This window comes from Eptatretus burgeri, chromosome 1 (genome assembly GCF_056783735.1).
Source record: "Eptatretus burgeri isolate ZD-2024b chromosome 1, Ebu_testis_v1, whole genome shotgun sequence".
NCBI lineage: Eukaryota > Metazoa > Chordata > Myxini > Myxiniformes > Myxinidae > Eptatretus > Eptatretus burgeri.
The window spans coordinates 47,957,798-47,976,055 of record NC_140961.1 but is presented as its reverse complement, the minus strand read 5'-3'; positions in this window follow the sequence as shown (position 1 = coordinate 47,976,055).

Genomic DNA, 18,258 nt, shown 5'->3' with positions numbered 1-18,258 from the left:
CTGGGGTGGGGGTGGGAGAGACAAAGCATAGAGAGGGCAGAGGGTGCAAGACCAGAAAGGAAGTGGTGGAAGACAGAGAGGCCACCGCCCTGTCGGCGATAGCAAAGTGATGGTCTATTGGAAAATTCAAATGATCTTGAAGGCTTTGGTTTCCACAGCGTCAAGCTGAGCAAGATCTGAGGCAGGGCCACCAGTATTCCATCAAGCTGTGGATGAAGGCTTTGTCAGTGGATAAGAGTTCAGGTGTGCCAAGGAAGGACCTTGCACAATGGAGAATGCCCAGTTAGTGGCTGGCTTTGGAGGCCAACTTTGAAATGTGGTTTTCCCAGGAAAGATCATGGCTGATCGTGAGACCCAGGAGTTTGAATGACTGAACTTCCTCAAGAGGATTGTTAAGAAAGTAGATGGGGGTGTTTGTCAGATGGTCCTTTTGGAGAGAGATAGTGAGAGTATGAGATTTGTCAGGATTGAAAGACATATTCCAAGTATGTGACCAGTTTATGATTTTTTTTTTCCAAGGTCTGAAGAGAAGGAAGAGGCTGCTGCCTGTCTATCTGAATGATGACGGATGTCATGGCAGATGGTAGAGTCATCAGCAAATAGATAAAGAGGATTTTTCAGAGAGATCATTGATGAAGATTATGAACAAGTCTGAAGACGACGATGGTTCACGAGCGGTATTTGATGATGTAGATTGTTTCAGAAGTCAAGGATGAGACAATGTGATCATTTTTGACCAAGTTATAAAAATGATCAACATGATGTGGTACGAGTGACAGGTTATTAGCTGCAAAATGTCGAAAACCCGGTTTCGTTCAACAACTTTAAAAATTTGACCTTTGCATAACCTTTAAAGGTCACAAAACAATTGTGGAAATTAAAAATAAGGAAACAGGATACGTGCTATAGCTTATTGGAGTTAGTTCGTCGAAGAAAGTCGAAAACCCGGTTCGATTACCACAACTTTGAAAATTTGACCTTTGTGAACTTTAAAGGTCAAAAGGTCAAGGATTATGACCTTTGGTGCAAAACTTCCTCTGGAACATTCCAGGAACAATATAACGTCATATAGGCTATATAGCATTTCGCACTCCTCGGATTATCCAGACTTTGATGAAATCAGCATAAAAACAAACTTGAAAGGGGCGCCACGGGCAAGGTGTTCGAGATAGAGCAAAATGGTTTGAAGACTTTAGGTAGGGAATGACCTCAAGATGATGCATAAAAAATATTGTCATCCTAGGTCTCAAAGTTTGGGCGGTCATATGATTTTTATGTCAAAATTCACAATTTAAGTTTGTGACCTTTTGACCTTGGGACGAAAATGAAAAATCGAGCTCTGTGAGGCTATGCAGGTGCCATTGGGCTAACCAAATACCGAAACCCCTATCAGATTCGACAAACCCCCTAGGAGAAGATGCAAATTGAAATCGGCTACCCCCTAAAAACACGTTTTTTGGGCGTGGCTCCGCCCATAATGGGCGCACCACGCCCATTCTCAGGAAAACACAACTAGATCATGATATAAACCTCCCACCAAAATTTTATCAGGATCGGATCTAGCTATGCTCAGGACAGACAGACAGACAAAGCTGGTAGGCGGACATGGGTAGTCGACTACCCAATAGAACCTGACGCGGTGGGCCCGTTCGATGGGGAATGACCTGAGAATTAAGCCCAAGAAAATTCATGATTCTAGCTTCAAGGGTTAATGCTGCAGATTGTTTTTTCGTTAAAATACCCCCACATTTGGAGGTTTTTCGGCCGTTGCTAAGCAACGGAGGGGTCCATAGCAACGGTTCTTTCTCACACATAACTAGGACATACCATGAACCTACCATACCAGTTTCATGTATATCTGACTCATAGTCTCTGAGATATAACGAACTTCGTTTTTTTATTGTTTTCGACAAGGGTTCATTCAAAGTCTATCTTCTCCGACAGTTTTCATAGGATCCGGCTGGAGATTTTTGACAATATGGCTGAATGTACTGCCCACAGTCGCTCATGGCCCGATTTTTGATTTTTGAAAAAATAAATTTTTTATGATTTTTCAAAAATTTCAAAGTCCCGTTGCTAGGCAACGGTGGCGTCCAGAGCAACGGTTCTCATTTGCACACAACTCGGTCATGGTATGAACCTACCAACCAAGTTTCATCGAAACCGCCATTGTATTAACTGAAATCGCCATTTTAAATCCTGATAAATAAGGGTACAACAAATCTCAAAAAAAAAAAAAATCGACTATATCGACCAATAAGCCGGAAGGCAGACATGGGTAGTCGACTACCCAGACAGACAGACAGACACACACCAATAACGAATATAGGGGTCACTTATTTTTTCGTGAACCAATTATTTTTTTGTGAACCAATAGGATGTGGGGTTGGCCTTGGATACCATATGCAGAGGGTTTGGAGAGCAATGTGGGATGCCATACTGTATCGAAGGCTTAAGATATGTCTCGAGAGATGGCCCTGATCTCATGTCTGACATTGCGGGCCTCCATCCATTGTTAGGAGAGTTGAAGCAGCATGTCCAAGGTAGAGTGGCCTGGTCTGAGTCCAAAGTGGTGATCTGAGATGATGTCGTCGTAGAAATGTTAGAATTTTATTTCAACTGCGATGATGGATTCCATGATCTTGCTACTGATGGGAAGCGAGCTGATAGGTCTGCAGTAAAGGGGATCAGTTTGGGTAGAGAGAGGGTGGAAGGGGCAAAGAGAGAATGTGCAAGAGCAGCAGCGCAGGTTTTTAGGACATATCAGTTGATGCCCTCCAGTCCAGTTGCAGAATCAAAGTCGAGGGTTGCCAGAAACTTCTGCATCTTTTCAGGTGGAAAAGACACATAGTCCAGGAGTAGTTGGGTGGAATTGGGTAGGGTGGATACAGCGAGTGAGGAATTGGGGACAAGATTTGAAAACAAACACAAAATTGAAGCATTTTGCTTTCTCATGAGCAGATGCTATGGTGCCATTTGGAGTGAGAGAAGGTATGGAGGTGGAGCCTACTCCAGAGATAAACTTAACAGTGTGCCACCAGGTTTTAGAGGAGGGAGACAAGTTTGAAAGTCCAGTGTGGAGGTTGGACAAATGTCGTTTTCTGGCTGTCATGAGAGTGGACACTTGTTGGGAGCTTTGTGGAACGATCTGTCTTTGCCTTCGGTCAGATTTCCCTTCCACAAAGAGAAGACAAATTGTTTCAAGCGAACAGCCTCACCACTGTATTCAGTGCACCATGGGCTTCCACCATTCAGTGGACCATGCACTTCCACAAGGTTGTGCTATATGATACACATGTACGAAGAGAGAATTTGGGTCCTCCTTCCACCCTGAAGCCCAGAGCTGTTTTATTTTATTATTTTTTTACCCTGTAACGCCTTCCCGTGCACACCCTGAGCACAACCATGAGTTTTCAACTCATTCTGTCCAGCTGTTTAGGAATACACAGAAGCCAAACAAACAAACCCACAAACAAACAGACACTACTCAAACTATATACTGTCGGACCTCTACATTTGCGGGTGATACAATCCTGAAAATTCCACAAATGTCGAAGCAGGTATGAGAAACCATGAATGCATGAAGCACAGGGCTACAAATGTAGAAGCAGGTCAGAGAAACCATGAACACGTGAAGCACAGGGCCACAAATGTAGAAGCAGGTCAGAGAAACCATGAGTACATGAAGCACAGGGCTACAAATGTAGAAGCAGGTCAGAGAAACCATGAGTACATGAAGCACAGGGCTACAAATGTAGAAGCAGGTCAGAGAAACCGTGAACACGTGAAGCACAGGGCCACAAATGTAGAAGCAGGTCAGAGAAACCGTGAATACATGAAGCACAGGGCCACAAATGTAGAAGCAGGAAACCATGAATGCATGAAGCACAGTGCCACAAATGCAGAAGCAGGTCAGAGAAACCATGAGTACATGAAGCACAGGGCCACAAATGCAGAAGCAGGTCAGAGAAACCATGAGTACATGAAGCACAGGGCTACAAATGTAGAAGCAGGTCAGAGAAACCGTGAACACGTGAAGCACAGGGCCACAAATGTAGAAGCAGGTCAGAGAAACCGTGAATACATGAAGCACAGGGCCACAAATGTAGAAGCAGGAAACCATGAATGCATGAAGCACAGTGCCACAAATGCAGAAGCAGGTCAGAGAAACCATGAGTACATGAAGCACAGGGCCACAAATGTAGAAGCAGGTAAGAGAAACCGTGAATACATGAAGCACAGGGCCACAAATGTAGAAGCAGGTCAGAGAAACCATGAACACATGGGGCACATGGCCACAAATGTATAAGCAGGTCAGAGAAACCATGAACATGTGAAGCACAGGGCCACAAATGTAGAAGCAGGTCAGAGAAACCATGAACACATGGGGCACATGGCCACAAATGTAGAAGTAGGTCAGAGAAACCATGAAGCACAGGACCACAAATGTAGAAGCAGGTCAGAGAAACTGTGAATACATGAAGCACAGGGCTACAAATGTAGAAGCAGGTCAGAGAAACCATGAACACATGAAGCACAGGGCCACAAATGTAGAAGCAGGTCAGAGAAACTGTGAATACATGAAGCACAGGGCCACAAATGTAGAAGCAGGTCAGAGAAACCATGAAGCACAGGACCACAAATGTAGAAGCAGGTCAGAGAAACTGTGAATACATGAAGCACAGGGCTACAAATGTAGAAGCAGGTCAGAGAAACCATGAACACATGAAGCACAGGGCCACAAATGTAGAAGCAGGTCAGAGAAACCATGAACACGTGAAGCACAGGGCCACAAATGTAGAAGCAGCTCAGAGAAACTGTGAATACATGAGGCACAGGACCACAAATGTAGAAGCAGGTCAGAGAAACCATGAACACGTGAAGCACATGGCCACAAATGTAGAAGCATGTCAGAGAAACCATGAATACGTGAAGCACAGGGCCATAAATGTAGAAGCAGGTCAGAGAAACCATGAACATGTGAGGCACATGGCCACAAATGTAGAAGCAGGTCAGAGAAACCATGAACACGTGAGGCACAGGGCCACAAATGTAGAAGCAGGTCAGAGAAACCATGAACATGTGAGGCACATGGCCACAAATGTAGAAGCAGGTCAGAGAAACCATGAACACGTGAAGCACAGGGCCACAAATGTAGAAGAAGGTCAGAAAAACGATGAATATGCTCATGAAAAACTTTGAATACGCCCGTGAAAAACCGCGAATACGCGAAACACAGGGCCGCAAATTTGGAAGCAGGTCAGAGAAACCGGGAATACATGAAAAAAAAAACTGTGAATATGTGAAGCACAGGACCGTGAATGTCGAAGCAGGTCACATTTTATGAAACGCGAATACACCGGGTCCGCGAATAGTGGAACTGTAAACGTCAGGGTCCGACAGTATAGTTCTATGATTTATGATATAGTTTCTAAATACCTCATCATTAACTGCCTATTACAGTGAAACGTGCTGACCCCTTTCATGAGCTAGACCACAAACCAGTCACTGAACTAGCAACAACTTGATTGATTGTTAGCCTCCAGGGTCTTTTACAGATTCAAATTGTACAAGTACTGTACTTTTCTGAAATAAGAGATTCAGTAATTCAGAAGTCGTTGCAAGATAGCAGGGAAAAGGCGTATGAATTTGGCCATGTTTTGGTTAAAAAAGGAAACGATATATTGTTGCAGTCGCACGTCTTCATCAACTGTCACGCCACCCATCGAGTATGGGACGAAAAGATCTCCATGCCCATTGGGTTAATTTGGCACGAATTGCCGCTTTTAGACATGATGCCAACAGGAGCTAATTGGCATTCCATGATGAGGCACTTAAGCCCCGACCCAATCATCCCGTCTCACGGATTGATAAACGAATTCTCACCAAGCGCGATGGCTCCCGAAAAATAAATAAACTAAAAACAGGAGTTTAATATTGGCAGAAAAATTGGGAGGAGGAAGAACACATCTGCTTTCACTCGGCCATTGGGGGGCGGGGGGGTGAGGTGGAGGGAGAGGAGAGAATGGGAATGAGAAAGGAGATGACGAGACAAAGAGAAACCTGCTCCATAAGCAATGCTCACACATGCGGTATGGACCCTTATCCGGGAGTGCAGCAGACCAGTGTGTGGCCGACCCTCACCACACCATGCATGCTGGTATCAACCACAACCACATTCCCTGCACACCAGTTCCTCATGAACTGTGACGTTCCACGAACCCAAACCTCCAGGAACTCTCCGAGCATGAAGAGCAACGAGCCACCAACCATCCACGGTCCCGGGACAGAAGTAGACAAGCAAGACCACCACAAACCACGAGCCAATAACCACTGCACACATGATGTGCGTGCTTTTATGACCTCCCACCTGGTCGATCCAACTGTCCGTTGTGCACGCCCATTGGCCGATGTAGCCTGGTAGACGATGATTAATGACACGTACCCATTGACTGGCAACTCAGGAAAATTCCACAAATCCAACATGCTAATTTATGGCTTTGCTTGCCAGTTCGTCCAATGACATTTAGCCCGGCCGATGTCCATGTATGGGTATGTTCTTGATGTGTCTCGTGTCCTTGCGCTGACCCCGCGATCGCGCTCGTGGGTTGCATCAATTGGCTGTTAACTGAAGAAGAAATGCTACAAAAGGACAGATAACGACGGAGAAGGCTCAATCATGTACGGAGGGGGTGGGGGTGGGTGGGAGGCAGAGCTAATATACAAACACTGCGGAAGGGGCGGCAAGGGTGAGTGAGATTTTTCTAAACACGTGCTCAACACGCTTTATCACATGCAGGCATTACACCACACTTACACTAAAATGTACTATGAAATAACTATTCTAATCTATCCTGCATTCTACCACCCAGACCAGATCCATAACAATATATGGATCAGTTCCATTAGATAAAGGTTATTATCAGCATTATCAGCTCGTACTGTATTATTCTGCTGAAATTCTGACCTCAATTCTTTATTGGTGAAGAAAATATTTGAGCATTTTAAATTATTTACTTAGTCACAGGAAGTTTTGATCTGTCATGACAATGGCAGCATTATCTTACGTTCATCACCAGATGGTGACGTGCACCTGCTTGATGGCGCACTTCTACCAACACTAACCAAGTGGAACACTGTTTGTACATTGTATTGTATTAGAACCCCTACCCTCTTTGGAACTGTTGTCTGGGTCATGCAGGCTGAGCACACGGGCAATGGTGAAGGTAAGGCACATACAGGCGACAGGCTCCCGAAGCTGACACGATAGTTGAGTGGGCCGCCCCACAAACGGAACGCAACTGGCAAAGCAGGCGGCCAGAGCAAGCAGCAGGAGGTGCGGTGGCTGAGCTCTTAGCAGCATCAGGGTCACGGCGAGCGTGAGCACCATTCCCAGAGTTGCGAGAACCAGCAGGGCGATAGCCAGCGGGTCAGTGAAGGACAGAAACTCCTCTGACATCGGCACGCAGCTATCCCGCAAATTGTTTGACCAGAAGAACAAGGGACATTGAAGGCAGAGCAGTGAGTCTGGGGCAAGGGTTTTGGAAATGCATGATATGCTTATTGGAAACTATCATGGACTGATGATATAACAGTACCGAAGGTCCAATTGACCATCTTGGGGGGGACGGGTGTACCATGTCCCAAATATCCCACTCACTGCATTATGTTCCAAGAACAGCCGAGTGGAGTAGCCTTGATAATCATAATCATTAATTTAACCCACAGAGTGCCCAATGTTAGTCTGTGGATGTGCACAGAACAAAATGTTCTGTTCTTGTAACAGATAGCCAATTGGACCTTTGGGACTGTTACGTCCAGTTATAAAAATATAAAGTACTTTATTAAATGATGAAAATGTTACAATCCCAGTAATTAGCGATGCCCAGATCAACAGCTATGCATCCACCAACTCTTAAGCTTAAGTAAGACATTTGCATTGAATCACTCAAGTTGTTTGTTCCCCTGACCAATACATGTATTACAATCATTCCAATGCGCGTAAACATGAATTTAAGAAGAAAAAAAAACTGTGCACAAGTTTTGAAACACAAAAGACATGGACGAACCAAAAGGGGATTGGATTTAATATCTTCTTTGTTATTTAACAGCAATGCAAACAACGCAACAAAGTTGATTGGTGTATACAATTAGGATTTAATCCAAATCCATATGATTCGCTCTTTAGCATCTTCAGGAAGTTATGTTGGACTCGATGATCGATACATCACTTGGTGTACACTACAATCAGGTTATTTATTATTTTATTTTTGTTGAAATGCACTTGTGATGTCACAGCTTAGCAGTGCTGGTGAAGAAGGCCAAAAAAAAGAGTCGAAGAATAACAATAATCTATCTATAATTCCAGCAATCTCTGTGTGTGTGTCTGTCTGTTTCTGTTTGTCTGTCTGTTTGTCTGCCACCGCCGTTTCTCGATGACCGCCGGTCCGATCTGATTGAAACTTGGCAGGAATATTGCCGGGGACCCGCAGATGTGCCTTATCGAGGTTTGATATCGATCGGACGAGCGATTCCCAAGTTACGGCCATTTATCTGTCAACCAATGACAAGACACGGTGCTATGACATCACGAATGACGTCACAATTAATGTTTGTTTGTTTATTTATTTTCTGCACGATTGACGGTCCAATCTGATTGAAACTTGCCAGGAATATTGCTGGGGACCCGCGGATGTGCCTATTCGAGGTTTGATATTAATCGGACAAGCGGTTCCCAAGTTACGGCCATTTATCTGTCGACCAATGACAAGACACGGTGCTATGATGTCACGAATTATGTCACAATTAATGTTTATTTATTTATTTTTTGCACGATTGACGGTCCGATCTGATGGAAACTTGCCAGGAATATTGCTGGGGACCCGCGGATGTGCCTTTTCGAGGTTTGATATTAATCGAATAAGCAGTTCCCAAGTTACGGCCATATATCTGCGAGAGAGGGGACGGGAGAGGGGGGGATAAGAGTGGGGGCGAGAGAGAGGGGCGAGAGAGAGGGGCGAGAGAGGAGGGGGGAGAGAGGAAGGGTGAGACGAGGGGGGGGCAAGAGAGGAGGGAGAGAGAGGGGCGAGAGGGGGTGAGTGAGAGGGGGATAAGAGTGGGGGCGAGAGAGAGGGGCGAGAGAGAGGGGCGAGAGAGGAGGGGGAGAGAGGAAGGGTGAGACGAGGGGGGCAAGAGAGGAGGGAGAGAGAGGGGCGAGAGGGGGTGAGTGAGAGGGGGATAAGAGTGGGGGGGACAAGAGAGAGGGGGGATGAGAGTGGGGGGCGAGAGAGGGCTGCACATACTGGCACTCACCTACGGGCACGCACCTACGAGCCCGCCCCTACGGGTCCGTACTAGTAATAATAATAATGAAAATAATTTTAACAAAATTATTAATTTGTCTTCTCCATGTTCTCATCATGAAGCTTTGTTCAAAATTTGACGACAAAAGCTCAAATGCTAAAAAAAAAAATAAAAAAAAATTAAAAAGTTATGGCCCGGACAGACACAGCCAGACCCACAGAAGTGATGGCAAAACCCCATTTTTCACTGCGTGGGGGACGGGCTAATTATATATTAATCATCACGTGACTCTAAACTGTGAGTGGTGAGATTGCCTGAACTGTGTTCCATGCAGCCCTTACTGCATGATCCCGGGAGCGACAAGCACCGCCTGCCGTGCGGAAACATTATCTCTCGCTTCACCACGCACAACCTGGAGTCATTATTGTATGCGCTCGGGAACAACGATGATGCAAAGCTGTTGTCTGACCGCAGCCGAATGCCATGACCTAATCCGTTACGCCGTTCGGCTTAGGTCGGAGAACAGCTTCACATTATATAAAATATTCTTGCTTATGGCCTCGGCAGCACACTCGTCTCTGAGCTATCTAGGCTGCGTTCGAATCTCGGTCCAGCTAAAACTGTCACCCTGGTGTTTTACAGGCAGGACGATTCATCATTGCGTGTACTGTCCCTCGGATGGACGTTAAACTGGGCGTGCGCTGGTATGAATTTGTGCACGTTAAAAATCCTATGGTGTCCACGAACAGCAGGCGATTAATTGCCGACACCCTGAACAAATTCCTAATTCCTGCTCTAACTTACATTTGCCATCAGCAAATGATGCGACCCACAACTAAGTGCTGCATGCAAAATAATAATAAGAAGAAGGCCTCAGCAGGTCCATCATGTCGATGATCAGCACCATGCACTGGAAGGCAGTCCCTTCCCATCACAGTCTCTCCATTCCATCAGATTATGATGAGTCGGGCCAACAGAGTGGGTCTTGTGCTGAAGCTTCAGGGTCACTTATTAAATCCCTTATTGCCTAGGTTGAGCATCCTCCTTTTGGAGATGTGCTCACTCGTCACCACGTCTACAGAAGACATCAGGCATTTGGTTAGTCCTGCTGGTAGAGCTTACTCGCAGCACAATGTGAGCTCTGTTTCCTCCACAAGTGCTTTCACTGCTAATATCAGCTAGACATCAGCGGCATAGAGACATCGGCAACACCTGTACTATTGCATACACCTGTATAATTCCCCACACCTGCACCACTGCACACCTGTACTACACACACCTGTACTGTTTGAGAACTCTCCAGAAGAGCACGGCAGGCAGTCGTAGCAGCAAAACGGAGCCCCTCGACGGACACTCTTCCTCGTGCCAGGTTTGCACCGGTCGTTACACTCAGAGCGTGGAATCTACGGTGTTTTTCAGAACCGTTAATATTATATTATACCGTATTATCATAATATGTATATGACTATATAGATGAGAATAAAAATACTATAAAACAGGAGGCCAGAGTGGCCTTGCTAAAGGCATATTAAACAGCCCTCTTGGTTCCACTTATTGAGTGTACAGTTGGCCCCACTGTGAATTTGGTTCCCTGATGTGCTCGTGCTCGCAAGCTTCTGAAACTTATGGGATTTGTAGAATGTCATTACGTTCATATCACAGTATCAACAAGAAGGGCATTCGGTAGAGCGCATATCTCTACCACGTAATGCCTGATCCATGAGAACATATTGGGCCCAATACATTTTGAAATATCATGCAAAACTACTATATCGTTTTTGGTCCTATCTCTCAATGGTAAAGAATCACTTTAGGATTAAATAATTCTCGTATCCAGATGTGGATTGGGATCTTCACCAAAATCGAATCAATTCCTCCTTGCCACACACCTAACCTGTCCACCAGGTTTCATCTGAATCCGTCCGCAACTTTTTTAGATATCGTGCTATATATCGGTTTAGCCTGATCTCTCAATGGTGAAGAATCACTTTAAAGATTATATATCAGATCCGGATCCGGATCCGGATCTTCACCAATATTGAATCAATTCTTCATTGGCACACACCCAATATTGTTGCGAATCTGGAAACTTACTGCACTCAACATACAGGTCCTATAGAATAGTTATATCGGTATGTGTTTTAGTAAGGGTCCCCGTCCCTTGGTTAATGGGTGAATAAATGTTCATGCGCAGTGAAGTTATTTTGATAGTCAGGGTTTCCTTTTATTTTTACAACACCAACGGAAACCCTCTGCACCCAACGGCACGCTCGCTTGGGCACTCCAAGTCATGGAATGCAACATGTCCCACCCACGATTCACTTGGCGGCACGCCAAGTAGGGGAAAGGTCAGGCCCCACCCATCGGCTCGCTTGGGCACTCCCAAGTCATGGAATGCGACATGCCCCACCCACCGATTCGCTTGGCGGCACGCCAAGTAGGGGAAAGGTCAGGCCACACCCATCCGCTTGCTTGGGCACTCCAAGTCAAGGAAAGCGACATGCCCCACCCACGGATTCGCTTGGCAGCGTGCCGAGTAGGGGAAAGGTCAGGCCCCACCCCACGGCGAACGGGCCACGCCTGAGCGAGCCACGCCAGAGAGGTATAAAAAGGGAACGGAGAGCACAGAAAGTAGTTGGTGGTTGTTTGGTTGAATCTACTCGAGCAGATTGCGAAGGATCGGTGCCTCGTCTTCATCAGCGCGTGTTCTGGAGCGCGCGAGGATCCACCGGAGCTCGGGAGGTTGATCACAACTCGCCGGTGTCTGGATTCGGCTCGCCCCTCGCTGGTGCCCGTTGCGAATCAGCTCGAAGACCACACGAGGTGGACAGGTCCGAGGCAGAATCTGGTCTTCAGCTCGCTTTCCCTCCGAGCTGGAGGCCGCAATAAAGACCACTTTGGGTCCGTTTATTGTGTGTGTGCGTGTGCGTGTGCGTGTGCATGTGCATGTGCGTGTGTGCGTGTGTGCGTGTGTGCGTGTGTGTGTGTGTGTGTGTGTGTGTGTGTGTGTGTGTGTGTGTGTGTGTGTGTGTGTGTGTGGCACCAATCCATTAAGTAGCCATTGTATAAGTGCCTTGCTGTACATACGTGCCTTTCTTATATTCGTATAACTCTGCTTCTTTCGTGCTTCCCTCCTCCCCTCCCCCCCCATTATAAATAAACCCATGTGTTAAATGTATCAGTTCGTTTTTGTCTTTCTTCTATTGGTTTAACATGGTGCGTGTTGGAGAATTAGTCAGGCTGTTGCTGCTGTAAAAGGGGCATTTGGACTGATGGAAGCTCGGTGACCATCCACTCGGGTCGCACAAGGTTCGAGTACGCTCGCGGCTCGTTCTGTACGGGCATCGTCGAGGGTGAATTTCCCCGGTAATTTGGATCACGTGGGTATTTAGGAAATTGAAATTGGCAATCGACCCTACCCCACGTGGTCGATCTATTGGCGAACTTCGGTCCGATAAGGGACCCGTCGGCTCCGGAGTTATCCGGGGTGACGACCTATACATTCCGGGTGTTCGGTTGAGCCGACTCTACTGCTCCATCTAGCAGTCATGCTCGTCACCGTAACCCGGCCCCGCAACAATATGTCCACTAAGTTTCATCCCAATCCGTCCACAACTTTTTGAGATATCGTGCTATATATTGTTGCGAATTCACGCCCGCCGGCGTGCGAACGGCCACGTAACTCGAATCGCGGCACCATTGCCCACCGGACGGACAATTCAGTCATGACCCTCTCGGAACAACGCCAGGAGCTAGTCATGGGTGGGGGTTTAACCTCACCACGATCATGCCAATTGCCCACCCACGCAGGATAGGGTTGCTCGCCAAATTCGATCTACCTAAGTACCTGCGCGAATGGTCGACCGGGCCATCGTACCACGCCACAGGCCGACTCCGGACACGAACCGCTTAAGCGGTCCGTTCCGTGCTACAGTGATAACTGAGCGGTGTTATCGTCGGCCTTGACGGTTCCGATTAATTACCGGGATGTTGCACCCACTACGAACCCCTTACCGGAAGCAAGATGGAAATTCAAACGAAGGAAAGGACGCAGCGAAACAGGGAACAAGTTCACACAAGCACGTTTATTCTCACACACCCAGACAAGCACGGAAGGCACGTATTTACAGTCACAATAATCAAAATTCACATATAAAGCAAAAGCAAGAGTTAAAACCGACTACGCGCACACACGGCAACACTTAAACAGTTCTACTTGTGGGACAGGCGCCACCCACAGTCATTTACACAAACCCAAAGACAAGAAAAGTGGCGACTTCCCTGTGGGCCGTCGAGTCCTCCTCCCACGTCCGTCGGCGTGGTCGCGCCTGGCCCCGACTCCTCTCGCGGTCTGCGAGCTCTCTCCGGCGTGGTTCACCGAGCTCGTGCCGCGCGTAGCTCGCGTCGTCCGCCCGACAGCTTTGACGGGGTTTTGGGGAAACGGACGGGGTTTCCGGCGCTATCTCCGCGCGGAAGCGGGGTCTCGGGACCGCACCGACAGAAGACCAGACCAGACCACCAGCCAAGACGAACGACGAGACCAGCTCCAGGACGAAGAGGAAGAAGAAGAGGAAGAGGAAGCGCGCCCCGCCCGTGTCAGACTTTTATAGCGCGGGGCTCCGCCCTTCACTCCGCCTCGTTTTCGGCTCCACCCTCCTTCGAGAGGGTTCTGGAAAAGGGGCGTTCCCTCACCCCGACTGCCTCACGCTGTCCATCCACCAATCGGCGGCGAGCTACCCCTCCCCCTTCCCTCACACCAAGCGCGGGGAAGAATGGCGGGAAAAACCAACCAGCATCGTTGGCGGTTTTTTCTTTGTTTGAAATAAAAGATAGAGAAAGAAAAACGACTAACTGGAGGATCGCAGCCCGAATGGATCACATAAATTCCCTCTATACAACGGGTTTGGGCTAACTACACATGCACCTATCGAGATATCTCACCTGCGGGCCCTTCATGGTGCAATGCGAATTTCCACAACCGTAACAATATCGTTTTTGGCCCGATCCGTCAATGGTGAAGAATCACTTAAAAAATTCTAGTAGTCGGATCTTACTTATCTGACCGCAGCTTCTATTTCTTATCTGACAAGATTTCTTATCTGATCTTATCTGACTTATCTGACATCTTATCTGACTTATCTGACTGATCTTATCTGACAGGATCTTATCTGACTTATTTCTGACAAAAAATTCTTATCGGATCCGGATTCGTATCTTCACCAAAATCTAATCACTTCGTCCTTGTCACACACCCAACCTGTCCACAAAATTTAATTCGGATCTGTCCACAACTTTTTGAGATATCACCAACAAACAGACAAACAGGGGTGAAAACATAACCTCCTTCATCTTCGGTGGCAGAGGTAATTAATAGCAGACAATATAATGACGTCATTTTCACGAGCAATCTCACCAACGGTGGAATTGAATGCAAATGTCTGCTCTTGCATCAGGTGCTCATATTGACTTGTCGCAAGAAACGAGGTGGACTACTTTAAGGTTTGGGGGGAAGGACCGTTGGTTCAGAGTTTGAGGATGGAAGCATGAGGAGTCTGATGTAACTACACCATGATAATTGTAATGACAGTTGAAAAATAACTCAAAATGGCAGCTGGCACGATTGACCATCACACGGTCTGATAAAACGATGCCCCCTTTGACAAAAACGCCAACTCATTATTCATGATCTTTTTTGCTCTTCCTTTTACACAAGACAGGTATGTTTATTGCCTCTGCCCACCGAAGATGGATGGAAGTTTGTTTTTTTTTTTTTTTCATCCCTGTCTGTCTGTTTGTTACTTGCAAAAATCGAAGATTTTTCAATTACAGTATATTGATTGGTCTTTTGTGTTTTTACTTGGCGAAAATTTTTTGCCAATTATGTTGGTCTGTAGTGTTTAGCCACAGTTGTCAGGCAAACGTTCTGAAAAACAAAATTTTTTGTGTATTTGACCGGCCAAGGACAGCAATGCTTAATTTTGGTGAAGATCCGAATCCGGATCTGGAGAGTAGAATTTTTAATGTGATTCTTCACGATTGAGAGATATGACCAAAAACGATATATAGTACAATATCTCAAAAAGTTATTGATGGATTCGGATTGAGGTTGGTGGACATGTTGGGTGTGTGACGAGGACTAATCGATTCGATTTAGTTGAAGATCCGAATCCGGATACGGGAATTTTAAAAGTTATTTTTCACCATTGAGATGTGGAGCCAAAAACGATATTTAGCACAATATCTCAAAAGGTTATGGATGGAGTCCAACGAAACTAGGTGGGCAGGTTGGTTGTGTGACAAGGACGAATCAATTCAATTCTGAAGATCTAAATATGGATCCAGATAAGAGAGTTATTGAATTTTGAAATGATTTTCACCATTGAGAGATGGAGCTAAAAAGGAAGTTGTGACAGATTCGGATTGAACTTGGTGGACATGTTGGGTGTGTGACGATGACTAATTTATTCGATTTTGATGAACATCCGGATATGGATACAGATCTGGATACTAGAATTTTTTACGTGATTCTTCACCGTTGAGAGATAAGACCAAAAACGATATATAGCAGAATATCTGAAAAGTTATTTCCGGATTCGGATTGAACTTGGTGGACATGTTGGGTGTGTGACGAAGACTAATCGATTCCATTTAGTTGAAGATCCGAATCCGGATACGAGAATTTTAAAAGTTATTTTTCACCATTGAGATGTGGAGCCAAAAACGATATGTAGCACAATATCTCAAAAGGTTATGGATGGATTCCAACGAAACTAGGTGGGCAGGTTGGTTGTGTGACAAGGACGAATCAATTCAATTTTGGTGAAGATCTGAATACGGATCCAGATAAGAGAATTTTTGAATTTTGAAATGATTTTCACCATTGACAGATGGAGCTAAAAACGAAGTTGTAGACAGATTCGGATTAAACTTGGTGGACATGTTAGGTATGTGACAAGGACTAATTGCTTCATTTTTGGTAAAGATCCGAATCCGGATCCAGATACGAGAAAAAATTTTTTGTCATTCTTCACCATTGAGAGGTTGGGCCAAAAACGATGTATACCACAAAAACGATGGATGATTTGGTTAGGTGACAAGAACAAGCGGATTAGATTTTGGTTAAGGTCTGAATCCAGATCCGACCTATCAGTGGGATACAAAATGTAAACTTTTCAGCCTGGCGGAGGTGTGCACTCTAACGAGTGCCGTTCTGTTTCGCCGTGTCACTCTGAGTGATTTTTTTTATTCTGTCTGTTTGTCAATCGCCTACATGTCACAATTTTAAACTGATGTTAATGAAACTTCACCACGTGGTAGAGTTTATCATAAGGAAGAAGCCTATTGTTTTTAAGGTCAAAAGGTCAACAACTAAGGTGGTATTTCTAAAATCCTCAATTTTCATCCCATTGACTTGAAGTTTGAAGAGGATTTATATTTCAGTTTATTGAATTCAACCAGCCAATTATTTTTGAGATCAACATTGACCAAAAGGTCAACATCGGCCAAAGGGTCAACAACTTCGGTGAGATTTCTAAAATCCTCAATTTTCATCCGATTGATTTGAAATTTGACGAGGAGTTGCATATTTGGTCATTGAATTCAACCAGCCAATTATTTTTCAGGTCAAATTTGTTTTATGATGTCGCAAGTATCGTGCTTTGCATGACATCTCCCTTGTTTGTCTGTTTGTGTCCAGGATATCTCAAAAAGTTGGGGACAGATTTCAACGAAACTTGGTGGACATGTCTGGTGTGCGACAAGCACAAATTGATAAGATTTTGGTGAGAAGATCCGGATCCGATAATTTTTGAAAGTGATTCTTCACCATTGAGAGATAGAGCTAAACTGATATATAGCACGATATCTCAACAGTTATGGACAGATTCAGACGAAACTTAGTGGACAGGTTGGGTGTGTGACGAGGACGAATTGGTTTGATTTTGTTGAAGATCCAAATCCGAATCCCGATACTAGAATTTTTGAAAGTGATTTTTCACCATTGAGCGATAGGGCCAAAAACGATATATACCAGATTATCTCAAAAAGTTATGGAAGAAATTTGGTGGATAGATTGGGTGTGTGACAATGAAGAATTAATTCGATTTTGGTGAATTTCTGAATCCAGATCTGAGCAAAGGTAAGCGCTCTATAGAGCATCCTTCTAGTTTTAGCATCATTTATTCTGAACAGTTTTAAATTAAGCCAGTTTGTCCTATCCTTTTGAATTGTCTTGCATCAGGCAAGAAAGCAGCACATACATTCTTCAAGTCTTTGGTATGACTCGGCCAGGGTTTGAAATTCGAACCACTGACCTTCTAGACTCGGAGTGGACGCTCTATCCATTACGCCACTGATGTTCGACAATGTTTCCCTGGAATTTGCCAGGATAACAGCATGCAATGGCCTACTCTTTTAGAAAGGCACCACGGGATCTATAACATCCACAAAAGAATGTTAAACACCTGACTTGTCGTCCCCTCTGAAGGGCTACGTAGTCATTGGTACATCGCCCTGCCGACGTTGCACCAGGATGATAGTTCATCGTTTGGATGATAGTTCGTAGAACACGACCTGAACAATGGATGAAGTAGTTGCCACTAGAGGGCACAAAAACCAAGGCAAAGAGTTCTGCATTTATTTTTCACTGATCTGGAAAATCCATAAAAAGCTGAGTGTTGGCTTAACGGTTAAGGTGACTGGTTTAAGATCTTAGGGTCCTGAGTTTGAGCCCCTGTCATGCTGTTAAATAACACCAGGTGGGTTGATTCAGCCGGTTCATCCTTCCAAGCTCGGCAAAATGAGTTCTAGCTTATATGCATCTGAAGACATGAAATGTGTTTCTTTGTCTTAAACGCCAAAGTTATCTCTACTTTCCAAAACCTTTCATTGTGGCATTTACAAATTTGACATACAGCTTCACTGATACCACATAAGCTATTTTATCACTCATTGGTG